This window comes from Falco naumanni, chromosome 2 (assembly GCF_017639655.2).
Source record: "Falco naumanni isolate bFalNau1 chromosome 2, bFalNau1.pat, whole genome shotgun sequence".
Classification (NCBI taxonomy): domain Eukaryota; kingdom Metazoa; phylum Chordata; class Aves; order Falconiformes; family Falconidae; genus Falco; species Falco naumanni.
Window position 1 is genome coordinate 36,309,243 of NC_054055.1, and position 16,108 is coordinate 36,325,350.

Sequence of the window (16,108 nt, forward strand, 5' to 3'; positions counted from 1 at the left end):
TCTATAGTTAGGATTTTACATTGATTTATTTTGAATTTTTATGGGAACAAAACTGTTATGAAACAGAAAGAAGTGTGCATATATATATATATACATATATATAACTTAAATTCATTTTCATTTTTCATTCCTAGATTGTTGCTACCTGTGAGGATGGTGTGAGAGGCAAATATAAATAAAGTAAGAAAGATGTGCTATTTGTTTTCTTTTCTAGTTGTACTCATACATTGCATGTAGTCAACAGTGTCATACAGTGCTTCATTCCAGGTGACATAATTTCTACTTGAAAGATCACATTTTCACAAATTCCAGCAATGGTTTGATGTGTCAACGAGTTAGTTAAGGAAAAGGGAGGAGACAAAAGGCACTGTACTAGAATACAGGCTAGAAAGTTCAGACAGGCTAAATAGTATATAGAATAGAACCACAGGCAGGTATATAAACATCTATTAACTATTCAACAACTTCTCATCTATTCTTTCTCCCTTAGAACTACCAATATTTCATTCAGCAACATACTAAAGCTCTACATCTGTCTTTCAGAAATGTTCTAAAATTCTTATTGAGAGCAATTTTTCATGGGCATCTTAAGGCCTCTTGGATCCAGACTACACATAACTGCATTTATTATAGTGCATCTGGTTTATGGATTGGTGATCATCTGAAAGAAAAATTCATGAATGTTAACTCAACCAACAATGAAAGAAAATGTAAACCCAATGGAACAACAAAAAGAAAAGCAAAATGATAACCAACCAAGAACTGATCAAGCTCTGTATTTCACTGTAGTACACATAAGCGTATTATGGTGTTCTCTACCAAAGTTCAGTTTCCAGACTGAAATGTTCCCACATCTCAGAAACACAAAAAGAAGTTGTCTGCTAACTTGGAAATTTATAAGTAAAAAATTCAGTCAAAAAATCCAATTGTTAAATCCAGCCCAATAGTTACCAATCCATTGAAATTCTAATCCCTTTTTAATTTTTCTGGCCTTTTGCTGGACTTGTTCCAGTATGATCTTGTCTCTTTTGTACTGGGGTGCCCTGACCTGGAAACAGCACTCCAGATGTGAATGTGAGTGTGAACAGAGAGTAAGGACTACCTCCCTCCACTGGATGGCAACTCTCAACTCTCCTCCTAATGAAACCATGGAGGCTGTCAGCCTTCTTAGCTGCAAGGATAAATTGCTGTCCCATTGTCATCTTGTAGACCAGGGCTCCTAAGTCATTTTCTGTGAAGTTGCTTTCTAGCCAGTAAGGTACAAGTCTGTAGTGGCACATGAGTTATTTCTCCCCCAGGTGCCAGACTTAGGATTTCCCTTTGCTGAAGTCCATGAGATTCCTGTTGGCCCACTTCTCCCACTCACTGAGGTCCCCCTGAATGGCAGCACACCCATCTGGTGCATCAACCACTCCTCCTAGCTTTGTATCATCTGAAAATTTGCTGAGGCTGTGTGTTCTGTCACAGAATCCGGGTCATTAACGAAGAGGTTAAACAATATTGAACCCAGTATTGACTCTGAGGTAGTCCAGTAGTAACGGGTTTTCAGCTGGACTTTGTGCCACTGATCGCCACCCTTTAAGCCTGGCAGTTCAGGTAGTTTCAGTCCATCTTCCTGTCCCGTTATCTAGCCCATACTTCATCAGTCCATCTGTAGTGATACGAAAGCCTTACTATAGTGTCAAAAACCTTACAAAAGTCCATATTAAAAAAAACAAAAACAAAAACAACCAAAAAACAACAACAGGAAAAAAAAAACCCACCAAAAACAAACAAACAAAAAGGTAAAAAATCCACTGCTCTCCTCAGATCCACTGAGCTAGTAATTTCATCATGGAAGGCTATCAGGCTGCTTAGGCATGACTGCCCCTTTGTAAAGACATGTTGGTGGTTTTCAATTACCATTGTGTCAAATGTGTATCTAGAAATGTTTTCCAGGATTATTTGCTCTATCACCTACCCAAGGACTTAGGTGACACTGACTCGCTTGTAGCTCCCCAGATCCTCTTTGCCCTTTATAGGACAATAGGAGTGACAATTGCTTTCTTCCAGTCCTTAGGAACTGCATCCAGTCACCACAGCCTTTCAAAGATAATTGAGAGTGGCCTCACAATGACATCAGTCACCTCCTTCAACTCTGATGGTTGCATTCCAAGTTGAGTTCATTTCCTTGCAAACATAGCTAAATAAATAAATAAACCATATCACCATATCACAGAGTGAAGCTAAACATTTAATAGAATACACTCTGAACTGAAATCTTTTCTTATGTCTTCATTAAACAACATTCAGTCTCAGCAGTTTAAATCCAATTGTGCATTTGCACTGCAGCACAAAACCAGACCTCAAAGCTGCTGTGGTTTCCTAGCAAAGGAGAGATGATTGAAATTACATGGACTTCAGACAACTAGTGATTCGACAAGGTTTTGTTCATTTGTTTGTTCGTTTGCAAAATTAACTGAATGAACCTCTTTCTTACACCACCCAAACAATTTCAGGTGCTGTGCTCAGTGTGCTGCTGCAGCTCACTCTGAGATGGGCTGTTTTGATGGCCCCTTCTCAGCCCCCTGCTTGGGTCCAAGGAGCTCAGCCCATGACATGTCAGTTTTACATGTGATCCGTTCGACTCCTGCCTGCTTATGGCACCTGACAAGAAAGGTGTTGTTTATTCAGCTGCTGCAGCTGGGAAATTTATGGTGGAGACCCAGCATACTGGGATATGTCTGCCTGCTCGCACAATATGGTACTTGCTTTTCAATGCTGAAGTAGTGTTGTTGCCGTTGGCAACCACAGCCTGCTATTAACATGCAGCCATTGTGTTGCAGAAGTATTGAACACCAGATGAAAATGCTATTTGGTGGTAATTTGCAAACAATACATAGCATGAGCATTACTAAGGAAGATTTTCTAGGAGAAAAGAAGGATTTAGATGCCAAAACCATTCTAGACATTTTCAGGCTTGAATTGTCAGATGCAAAAACATACATAGTAAAAATATGTTAATTAACATTATAGATTATGTAAAATCTTTAGAAATTCAAAAAGAATCTTAAATATCCAAACTTTATTTTATCATTAACTTTGGAATAATTAAACACCAACAAAATTATATCAAGAAACTGCTATGAAATGCTCTTTAATAATTCTCATGTTGCAAGTAGTCACATCATAACTGAATGTCAACCCATCATTAGGGACTGGAAAAAAAGTAATTTCCCTAATAGAGAAATTAACTAAAATGCCACAGGGTGTTGGGATTTTTTAACTGATCATGTTGAAGCCACTGACTGTACAAAACCAGTCTCAGTGGGATAGAGAAAGGTTGATAAATTCTGCAGTAACAATGTCTCATAAACTGCCTTTTGATATGGAGAAACTAACTTTAATGAGTAGCAACAGACAGAAGTCTAAACCACCAACAAAATACATGTTTGGAAGTTTTTTGAATAATCATGAGAATGATAGAATGGCAGAATGACAATGAGTTGAGCTGTTCTGCTACTTTAAATCTAGGCCAAAACCCAAACATATAGAACATTTCATTGTATTTCAAAAATTACAAAAATATTTCGGCCAGACTAATTACATGTTTCCCCCTGCTGATCATGTTTCTTGTAATTTTTGAGTATTTTTATCCTTTCAAATAGAATTATGTGAGATAAAGGCCAACCTTAAGAGATCCACTAGATAAATGTAGAATGTAGAAAAAAATTAATACAATTCACCTGTCCTTAGGTGGGCATCCAGGGCTTTTTAGGTAGCTAAGTCATTCTCTTCATTTCCTCTTGCTGGCCTCCATATTTACCAGACTTCTGCTGATACTCACTGGGGGCTTACAATTGAATCATGTTAGAAACTACAGGAATAAGTTCAAGAGGACATAGCCAAGATGTTAAACAACTGAACTTCCTATTTGTGCCTGCCTTCCACAGCTTTATCAGTGTGGTCTGAACTGGGAGTTTCAGACAATGTTCCAGCTTTGTGATGTCCTCTGTCCTGGACTCAGTCCTCAGCATATGTCTGGAGGTGTGTATGATCCCCAAAGTTGCTTTCTTGCAATACACAGGGATGTTTCTTCATTACTATCAGATATTCCTCAGCCTTGAAAATATTGATGGAATTCATCAACACCCTTGGCACATGGTGGTGTTAGTTCACTATCTTGCCCACATACCAAGTCACCAGAAATTGGAGTTTTCATACATTCTTCTAATGTTTTGATGTTTCCAAAATGCTGTAGGTCATATAAGCACATCCTTCAGAATCTCCAAAATATACCACAGCATATTCCTCACAGTCGTGGACCTATGTCATAAAAATGTTGACCATCTGGACTGATTGTTTTACTTTGCAGGCCAAATTTGGAGACAAGATCCTGGGGTCTGTGCACAGGATCTCTAATCTGTCCTTAGCATCCAATTCATCCCTGGTGGCTGTTTTCCTCATTAAGAAGTAAAACCTCTATCAAACTCTCTCTGCATGTGATAATCCGCCTCACAATCCAGGTAACAGCAAGGCCAACCATAACTGCTATGACTGGTTGGTTTGGACAAAAACAATGTGGTCTAAGGAATGCAGAGCATCTCATGTTCTCCTACTGTCAAGAGAAGTAATCAGAACAATAGGAATTTTTTTTGTTGTTGTTTTGGGTTTTTTTGTTCTTTTTGTTGTTGATGTTTTGTTTTTGTTCAAGTCCCTTCTCAAACGAGAAGTCCAAAATAATTTTCCTGTCAGCTTCTACATGTCAATGTATATCACTTTTCAGGATCACTCTGTTACATGGATTTTGGGTAGATCTCATTTTCTGGGGCTTTACTGAATGAAGTTTAGGTAAATTGTTTTCTGATTCAGATTATATGCTTGCAATTAGCTCTTTGAAAAACACCCTGGTGATATTATTAAATTATATTATCAAACCATATTATCATAGAACAGCTCTGATTGGAATGGTTCCTGAAAGATCACCTTGTCCAACCTTTTGTGGAAAAGACAGCCTAAATGAATTTGTCCTCTGCCACCCTATCCAGCTGCATCTTTAAAACCTCCAGTGATGGGAACCCTACCACTGAACTGTCAAGACTGAGATGGGCGGCTCTGGAGTTCCGTGGTGCAAGGATATCTCTCTTCAGCATTTGCCCCATACCTGTGATAGTAGCCAGGACATAGTTCAGACATTAGCCTCATCTGTTTTTTGCATGAAGGAGAACATTTTATAGCCTCTTCCAGGTCTGCTTGTTATTAACTAGTTTCTTTCTGCACATACTAATCAAAGTGTGTGTTCCTCCATAAAAGGTTCTTTCAATCTCCAGTGGAGATAGATAAGAGAATCAGGTATCTGGCACTAGACTATTGACTAAATGCATGTGCCTCATCTTCGGTGGTGTCTAGACATGTTGTGGATTACTAATACAGGGTAGATGAATGACACCCAATGAGACTGTGTTAATACAGTAGTCAGCCAAATAGGACCTTGACACAATTATTAAAAAGCTTTTCTGGTATAGAAATCCTAATACATATAAGACTGGATATGTAATGTCTAAACCACTTATTTTTATCATTTATAATCTACTGAAAAGAAAAAAGGTGGATAAGGAGTACAGACACTATAGGAAATAATTTCAAATCTTACTGAATGTAATAGTCTGAAAGTATGAGAGCTAACAACTGACACATCAAAGGAGTCTCTGGCAGCCATCACGGTAGCAGCTAAGAGTGAATGACATGTGGATTCCTCTGATCTGAACCTGGACTTCAAAATTTAACTTGTCATTAAAATCCTGGGTGGTGGGAAAAGTTACAGCTACTGTTTGCTGATCAAAGTCAGAACAGCATTTGACTATGTAGTATTTTTAGTTCAAGATTAAGTTATTTTATGGAATAAAATAATGCTAAAATTAATTAATAGTATTAAATATGTGAAGAAATCCTGAAGAATAAATGAGGGAACATGTGACAATAAATTGTAATCTGTTAGGATTTACACATACACAACTGAAAAGAAGAAACATTTCAATTGATTTTGAAACAAATGGACAGCCACGAGAGTTGAGCATAACATTCATATGAGAACCTGTACATTCTGAAGTCTAGATGTTGTGAAATTATAGAAGGCTATAGAGAAAGCAGCTGCAAAGTGAAAAAGGATTAGAGATAAAGGTATTGTTTAAGTTTTCAGCAGGTGCATAGTCATGAAAGTAGAAGATAAATCATGTAGTGATGACACAGATTAATCCATGAACTAATGCAGGGTCAAAAATAATAGAAAGGATAGAAAAATATCAAAGCTAATAGGAGAATATCACCATAAAGAAAAATATGAAAAATTGAAAGATGATTTACCTTGTTCTTTGATACCCAAAAATATTATTATATTTCTAGCTGATACTGGAAATATCAAGTCAGGGCAAAGTGTTAAGCTCCAAAGGGAATTTGGAAAATTAAAGAAAATATATGTATCTCTGCTTATAAAATTGTCATATTGCCTAGTTTCACTTTAGCTTATTAGGGATCTTACCAAAACTATGCTTCTTCTATAATATTAGAAATAAAAAGGAAACTCATAATGGGATTGAATACAGCATGGATTTGCTAAAGTTTGTTGAAAAATGTTAAAGGAATACAATAAGATAACTCATTCTCTTTGATAAATTATTTTCTAGACAAGAGAATTGTATTAAGTTTCATCTATCTGGACTTCAATAAGTAGAAACAGAACCAGACGGAAATTTTCAGCCAAGGCAAAGAAAATGAAGATTTGTACTAGGATAATAGGTTATATAAAGAATTGTTTGAAATGTTGTCAGTTTGTAATGACAAAGAGGAAACTATCAGAACTGAATGAGACAAACTTTGGAATTCTTGAAGAACAAGAAGATGATGGACAGCTATTATTTAACGTTTATTATTTAATTATTTTATGTTTTGTATTTTTTATTGTTACTGAATTGCATCAGTTGAAAATTTCAAGTTTGGAGACCATTGTGAAAACCAAGGACAAATAAAATACACCAGAAAAATCTGAATTAACTCAAGGAGTAAATCAGATTAAACTCAGAATGGTCTGAAAATTAGAGTTCACTATAAATTTTAAGATTTTCAATTGGAAATGAAAAAGAGGAGAAATAGACTTAAGTTACCTATCTCTTTACTACAGAGTGGAATTTAGCTCAACCAGTGTTAGATGGCTACATTTTACATGTTTATAAAAGAGTTGATCAATCCAAACTCCTTTCGCTGTCAGCAAAGAGAAACAGACGCTTTTAGGAAGTGAGTACTGCAAACAGCTTTAGACATCTGCCTTGGGATGAGATGAATTGTGCCCTGAGACGTGCTTGCCTCTGTGAAGGAAGAATAAACTTCTACCTAGGCTGTAGGAAAAAAAAAAATAAAAAAAATAGAAAAAGTAATGTTGTTCCAGTCAGAGGAATACTACCTTGGTTGACTACGATGTGCCATAAGATCTGACAATGAAAATGGCAAATGAAATCTTATGATGTATTGAATGAGGCAGTAGAAACAGAGCAATATACTGAGCTTCTTAAATACACAGATGAGATTTCATCTGAAATGCTCCAAACAGGTTTTCCATGATAAGAAAAAGTGAACTCTAACTGAAAAATGTGTCACAAAGTATCAGTCTAAAGGTACACAAGAAAAAAAGGAAAAGCTATTTAAGACAAAAAGCAATACTAGCATGTAGAATCATAAATTGATAATGTATATTTTTAAGATGGAGATTAGAAGAGTATTTCTAACATTTAGAATATTTAAGTATGTAACTTTTTAAATGAAGAGTTGGATAAGAACAAACACTAATATGAAACTTCATTATTTTATGAAATGGCTTACAGTATGAGGCTATAGGCAAAACAGGCACTTGACTTGATAGTCCAAGAGATCCAATCCTGTTAAAGTCTCTGATATTGTATTAAGGAAACTATTGTTTTGTGAAATATTTCAGCAAGGACAAATCTGTGTCTACAGAGACAATGTGAAAAAATAATCTTTCAAATGTTAATGCCTCATAAGGAAAGGTCTTAAGTAGGGAAAATGATGGAAAATTGGCTACACACTAGAAAAACCCCACAATGTTATCAAATTTTGGGAGCATTCACATCTGAAAGAAAAGTGAAAGTGAAGCTTTATGATTCAGTCCCATCCCTAATTAAAAAACATGATTACTCTCTTTTATAATGAAAAGCTAATTTCACATGTATTGCTGAAGTTTTTTTGTTACCCTGAGTTAAAATACTAGTTAGCAAATGTTGAACGTATTTATTAAAAAGCAGGATTTTCAATTTACATTTTAATACCTTTTTATTTCATAATGTAATTTAATTACAAACATAAAATATATGCAATAATTAGTAATATTGAGAGCTAGTATAGAAGGCTGAGATTTATTTTACTGCATTTGCCATCTAAAAGTAAGGTATATAATGTGGGATTCTGTGCTACACTTTGGAGACCTAAATTTAGGCAGTAAATGAACCTAGCAGGATAGTGTTCAAGTTCAGAACACCTATATTTAGATGTTTATATGTAATTTTATGTACATAAAGAAAGTTGCCTAAGTTGCCATGGAGATCTATGGAGATTTAATCAGTACAGTGGATGGATCCTAGAGAGCTATTAAACCCAAAGCCTTCAGGAGCGCTACTCCTAACCCACACACGAGTAGTGCTGTTGAAGGAAACCCTAGGGCGTCTGACACAAGACGTGGAGCGGCAGCTATGTGGAATCCACTGAGGCATTCCAAATCACATTAGATGCCTAGTGTGAGCATCACAGCTGAACCTTCAGGGTAGTTAGTCAGACAGAGTCAGTTTCTGGAGGTGCCTGTCTCCCTCTGTCCCTATGGAAGGGAACATAGATGATTCCCTATACAGTGGAAGGAGATGAGATGGGATGGGATGGGACAGGATGGTAAAGGAAGGAGAGGCAGGGCAAGGCAAGAGAAAGACTCTTTAGATGGTAGTTGGGGAGACTTCCCAGAACATGGTGAAGGAATGTGAAAAAGAAGAATTAGGAAGGATTTCTCTCTTTTTTCAAAGCAAAACACTATGATGGACTCACTGAACTTATCAGATCAGCCACATTTAAAAACAAATTACATTTTCTTTGCAACACAAGTATAAGGTATGAAATTCATTGCCACAGGAGGCAAGAAGTCAAAACTGACTGAAGAAATTAATGGAAGAAATTAATTTGAAAGTTGGCAAGTATAATAGGGTGGATACAATGTCCACCTGGATAAGCCACCTTCCTACAGTAACTAAGGGCACACTGAAGTTTCACAAGTAGAGGAAAGAATGATAAGTAGAAAGTTATGAATTCTGGTGCTCTCTCACTGCTGTTCTCTAGAGGAACTATTACTTGCATGTTATGTCAGCCCTTAATCCACTGATGCATGTTATGTCAGCCTTCCGTTTTATCCCAAAGCCTGTTTTCCAGAGCCGAGGCAGGACTCCATCCTGACTTTCTGTTGAATTCGTTTGTCCATGTGATGTGATCATTCATTGGAGATACTCTGAGAAGACAAAAAACTCCATCCCATTATTTTTTTTGGTCTTTTTTATTTCAGTCTTCATTCTTACCTGTTTTCCTTCTCACTTTTTAGCTGCTGTTGGTGTAATTTATAATTTACATTTCTGTTTTACCGTACCCCTCACCCTCTACACGCACACATACACAGAGGTATAAGTCCTTGCTTTGCTTTTCCATTTTATTTCCTCTCTGTTCTTATACCCGTATCCTCCTTCCTGCTCAAAAAAAAAAAAAAAAAACCAAAAAAAAACCAAACAAAAAAAACCCCCAAACCCAGAAGCAAATCAAGCAAACAGCAGTACCATCAAGTTGTGTATAAAATGAACCTAAGTAACCATGTAATTATTCTCACTCTATTGCCGCTGCTCTTTATTGCTCTCACTTATTGTGTCATCTTTCATATTGTAAGACTGTAGGCTCCTTGGGGAAGGGACCGCATCATTTATCTTCTCTTTGAAGTACCTTCACCACCTCAGGCACTTTGCAAGTAACAAATAATAATAATAACCATTAATCAGGTAATAGGATCAGTAGAAAGCACCAGTCATTGGCAATTAAAATCTTAGCAACAGTAGGCAGGTTCCTACTTCAGAATTTAGAAAGTCTTTTCTTTCTTCTCCTTTCTAATTAAGAAGCCAGCCTGATTTATCCAACATAAAATACAGGACCTCTCAAATGGCCTTTACTTTTACTTTTTTCCTTCAGACTGAGAGGATGAGTGAAATCTCCAGTCCCTATGTTTAAGTGGCCCATGGCTTAAAATATATATCTCTTTTCTGATCATTCCAAATAGCAAAGGTGATTAAAACTTGAGGTTATTGATTCAGTTGAGAGCAGACTGAAATTGCTGGAGCTGAAGGTCTACATTATCAGATGAGGTGAAGGAATTTGATTTCATTAGTTGTTATTGAAATCCAATGAGTTTTCAGCACTTAACTAGTATAATCAAGGATGAATGAATCTGAGATGACACAGCATTTCCATGCAGCTGGTAGCAAGAGGCATTTTTATACTGTGACTTGTCTGCACTGTTGGATCCAGACAAATGAAAGCACTTTTGCTCTTTTTTCTTGAGTCCTTTGCTTACAAAGGCAGAAAAAGTGTTTTCAATAGTATTTCTAAACAAACAGTCGAGATTAAGGTTTGGTTGTTGTTTTTTTCCCCTGACTGGTAATGACTAAGCATACAATGTATTTCTGCTTATTATCCATTAACATCTTACTCTATTTGTTTCTATGTCCAAAGCTTTCATATAATTATTCTTTACAGCTTTAATTATAGCAAGACACCATATAATGTTGATGAAAGACCTTTAATTTCAGTTCTAAGACTTAGAAGAATTTCCAGAATATATGGTAGAAAGATGTTCTCTTTATTGCAACAAATAAAGTGCCTTAATTGAAAATATTGATAGAGACACACTTTAGGCACAGATCGTTATGTAATTCTAGTGAATACATCAGTTTAATCTCTGAAACTTCCCATTTTCCCTCCTCAGTTCTACCATTCTTTCCTGCACAATCTAAGGGCTTATTTTACTTATCTTTATCTATTTTCTTCCCTCTGACCTTTCTGTTCATATTTCTAACACTAAATAAATCAGATACTGAAGTGCTCACATGGCCCTGCCATTTCTATATAAGTTCATACCTATCAATTGTCCCTAAAATAAGTTCATCCCACTTTTTCACCCAGTTCTATATGCAAGCTCATAAGACATATATACATAGTGTCTATCTATTTATATATAAATAGACAAAACCTGGACAGCACATATAAATAATTTCCAAAAATTTATTTTTCCAGAATGCCAAGGTCTGCAGGAGATAAATAAATAATAGAAGTAGTGAGGGAAGCAGGGAGGATGATGATAAATGAAATTAAATTTTACATATATACTTATACACATATCTAACAATTTCTATAGAGATATAGATATCTCATATGATGTACTCTTGCTCTTTTTATTTTTTAATTTTTATTTGTCTTGTCCCAGAACTCATTTATACATTGGATCATAACCTTTTTGGGACAGAAGAAGTTTTATTTCTACTGTAAGGCACAGCATACCTTTGGGGATTTGACACTTAACCCCCACATGGATGGTTTCATTTCTGTGCTTCATAATGCTATTCTGGCTGTTTCTTCCCACAGCATGTAACTTGGAGCAAGACACTATTTTCCATGTCTTTAAAGATTTGCCAACACAGCTGCCAGAAGGGGTTTGTAAAGCATGTGGTAGCACACTTGCGATATTTTAATTAATACAGAATGGATAAGAGTAACAACAAAGTCATCTCTCAGGGGTTTTACAAAAAACGTAGAATCACAGTCTGCACATTGGGATCCTGGAGGGTATCCACTTTGCCAGTATGTTATAGTGCTTGTACTGTTCAACTTTATTGGTGTTACCCATGAGGCTAGCTGGATTAGCATGCTTTCATTTTGCCCTGTTGTCATGCTTTGTGTTGAGTGAAATGACTGAACACTCCCATTTTCAACTTTATGATCATTAAAAGAACTTCTGCCATCCATTACCACGAAATATGTGTTAAGTGCAGGGGGGAGTTGTGGTGGTGAGTATTTGGTTGGTTCCCCAAAGTTAGCATGTGGATCATGCATAAGAAGTTATTCCTCAGCTAACAGGTACAGCAGGACTGGATGTAGACTTACAGAAAGAAGCAGATGGGGAAGTGTTATACAGCAGCATAGCTTTCCCCCTATTATTTGAGATGTCCACAATTTTTTCAATTTGTACTTATGGAAAAAATATGATGGGAAGAAGTAAAAGCTCAGTTAATCCACTGTCTGCATTGTAACCCTAAATTACTATGTATCTTGTACTGTTGTGCTTGATATTTGTTGTTTTCCGTTTCTACCACTGGACCCTAATTGTTGTGACACATCCTGTGGTATATGTTGGCACTCATCTGGTAAAGACTTTGCATCCACCACGTTGTCACTACGGTGCTGGGAGTGCACTGTTACTCTTCTGTGATCAAGGCTGATAACTGGTAGTGTTCTCACCTACCTGTTGTGGTATACACTTGCCCCTTTCTCCCTTAACCCACACACCAAGTAGCTAAACCATGACATTATTTGAAAACTAGGAATTCCTTTCTTTCCACAGAACAAATGCTGGTGGTTTTTTTTTTTTATTATTATTATTTTATTTTGTTATGCTGCTTGAACGTGATATATTACAGTGCTTCAACAACATTTGATTTACAACATTACAGCCAGGACTCTTACTGTTAACATGAAGCGATGCGGTTGCAGGCACTGGTTTCACTTACATTGCACTGCAGCACTGCACCCTTTGGTTGTGACTGATTTTTGTGCTATGCTACTCAATGATCGAGCATATATTGAGCAAAATCACTGAGCCAGGTTTTATAAATAAATAGATGATGATTACATTTCCCTACACAGCCTCATCTGCAGTCTCATGCCTTGCAGTTCACTATCTTTAACCAGCATGTGTCTCTGATAATTGGTTTTCTTCTGGCATCATCTCTGGAGCTAGTGTTGAGTGGGAGTGTGGTGCAGACTGTTTTGTCCTTTCATGTGGGAGGAGATACTGTGATTTCAGCCTCAGCCCCAGCAGTTAGCTGCTAAACTGCCCAATTTTGTGCTTCTTCCCATAGCCTTTAAACAAGGACTATGTTCTGAGTTTATGACTGGCCGCTACGTCACAGCCTGTCGCATTGTGTGTGCCAGTGCTACCAGGGATCTTGCACTCATCCCTGGATGTGGAGGATAAGGTCACTTGTGATGCTTTCTTTGATCATACAGTTGCATTCAGGGGAGAAGCAGTGACTGTGGGGAGGAAAAGGGAGGTGAGGAAATGCTTCTAACATAAGTTGTTAGAAGTCTCATTATTTGTCCCCTCTCCTGACTAGCAAACTAATGGCTAAAGGAAACTGACTCTTGCCAGTCCTTTGAAGAGGCCAATTTCCCCTGCCTGGCTCTGTACTGGAGTTCTGTCTGCAAAAATGTTGCCCGCCCATTTCTTTGAAAAGAGACTTTGGCATTATCTTTATGTATCCTGACTTTGAACAGCAGCCTTGTAATTTCTTGTTCGCTAGAAGAATATCTGTTCTGCCAACACTGCAACCATTCTTATTCCTTCAAGATTTCATTTGATTCTTTTCTCCTCCATGGCTGCCCATGAATGCTTGATCCCAACATGTATTTATTAGATATTGTCTTCAGCCAGATGCCAGGGAATTACACATCTTTCAGCATCTTTGGTACAACTTTTGCTGCAAGGCTGCAATATGTATTGGGAATGGGAAAGTGTCAGAACATGGAGGAATTCTCCTTTCGTACTGCTGCTTGTTTCCAGTTGCTGTCCTAAGATGGACCAAGATCCCTGATGCCCTAAAGATCTATCGTCTAGCTGTAGCTCATCAGGTAGGTCTTAGAACAGTAAGGTAACCTTAAAAATAACTTTACATCAATACAGATAGCAGCTTATCGAGGCATAATAAAAATGATAGAAAAAATAAGAACAGATTGACTTTAGTTACGGTTAAGTAACTGGGACATGTTAGGAGAGTCACAAATGAGAAATGAGCCAGACAGAGGTCAACAGACCAGCTCAATTATACATCATACAGCTTAATTCTTTAATAGAATAACACGACTGAGAAATATATGTGTGCCATACACAAATTAGAGTAACTGCATATTAATAATATCAAATTATTTTATATAGACTAATACAATTTTATATTAGCAATAAGATAATAATTGAAAGGTTTACTATAAGATACTGTTCCCCTGTTGAAGAACTTGTATGTATGCCAAAGTTCCCATCTGTAGATGTCCTGAGAACGTCACTGGAATATAGTCTTTGAATTTAGAGAAAATAGTCAAAATTTCATCCCTAATATTTTGGTCATATTTATATGGTTCTCATTATAAAATATAAGGATTTGAGTATGAAAAACTTGTGTTTGTTTTCTGTTAAACTGTTGCTGTAATCACAGATTTTGTAAGTTTTATAATATATGTATTTTATGTTATATATATATAATATATATAAACCCAACTATGTTTTCTCTAAACTACATTGTAATTTATGTATTCATTCTGCAATTCAGCTTTTCAATTTATAAAAAAAAAAAAATATTTGTGGCGTGTGTGTGGTATTTACTATTTTGCCAGTCTCTTTTTCCTAGGCAGGTTCCTTAAATTCCCTGGATTCCCAGCTTGTGTCCGAGTGTCAGTAGTATCCTTGGGCAGCAATACTGTTTGGTCACGTTGCTTGTTTAGCAAGTCCCTTTTCAGTGATAAATTCAGTGACTACTCACTACTTACTTATAGATTTGGCAACAGTAGGCAGAGTCTTGCCTCGGTGTCATCTTCACCTTGACAGTGAATGTCTCAGAGAAAGAGCCATTTTGACCAAGTATCTTCAGTCCTTAGCTGTCCTGAGGGTTCAGCCACAGACATGTGACATCTAGCTTTTGCCTGGGGTTCATTTTCAGTTTGCACTCACTTGTTCCTGTGTTAGTGCTGCAGTATATTCCTTCCTGTTTTTAATACTTTTTAAAGAGCATGCAGCTGCTGCTTATGCTCATGTTGCTGCATAATGATCCTGTTCTGCAGATAACAAGGATTCTCTGTTTTTCCTCCTACAAAACCATCTAATATATTTTTACTCTGTACACAGTTGAAAAGTTTTACTGCTGACTTCCATATGCGTGTAATCAATTTCTAAGGTAGGCTCTGCTATAGGATTTTTAGACTCAGCTCAACATTTTTTCTTTCATCACTTGGGACATTTGCACATATGGGTTAGTTAGTACGCGTCGAGTGAGCTCAGGCAACAACTCATAGTGCAGTGCATAAAACTGTGAATCCAGGCATGCTTCTATCATCAAATGCCTCTACTGCTAAATAAGGCAGAAAGAGAAAGTGATCCCTGGCCTTGGAGAAAAATGGCACAGCTTTATGTCCCTGGTTCTTAAGACTAGTCCCTTTAAAGCTGACTTGTCTTAGAGGCATTTCTGTGGAGTACTCCAAAACAGTTAGGGTATAAGCTCTCTGCTTGCTCCCTGCTGTCATTCATTTAGCAACATAAACGTGCACTTTGCTACTGTGACCAAGAAGGAAGCACGCTACCGAGGAGAGTATCTTTCTTGCTCTGCTTGATTGTCTTCTCTGAAAGCTCTCAGCTCATTCTGGACAAACTTCCAACACCTGCATTTGAGAAGAGAGCTGTGGAAAACATTTACAGGCACTGAGAGTCAGCTTGGACCTGGGATTTTCAGACCCCTTTAGACAGCTCTGGCCCTTTGATCTGGTTTAACAAGGACAGCATCTAGTAGAGAATCTTATCCTACCACTGAAATACTAAACCTGATAAAGGATTGCTCACTTCTTTGTATATCAGAAGTGTCACACTATACACTTTGCAGAACTCCACTCCTAAAGGCCCAATTTTCTTACAGATATGAGTTCTGAAGCATCATACATTTAATTATCCATCTTTTGAGACTTGTTGTTTATTTGTATTCTTTTTCCTTCTACATTTCTTTTTACTTAAAAG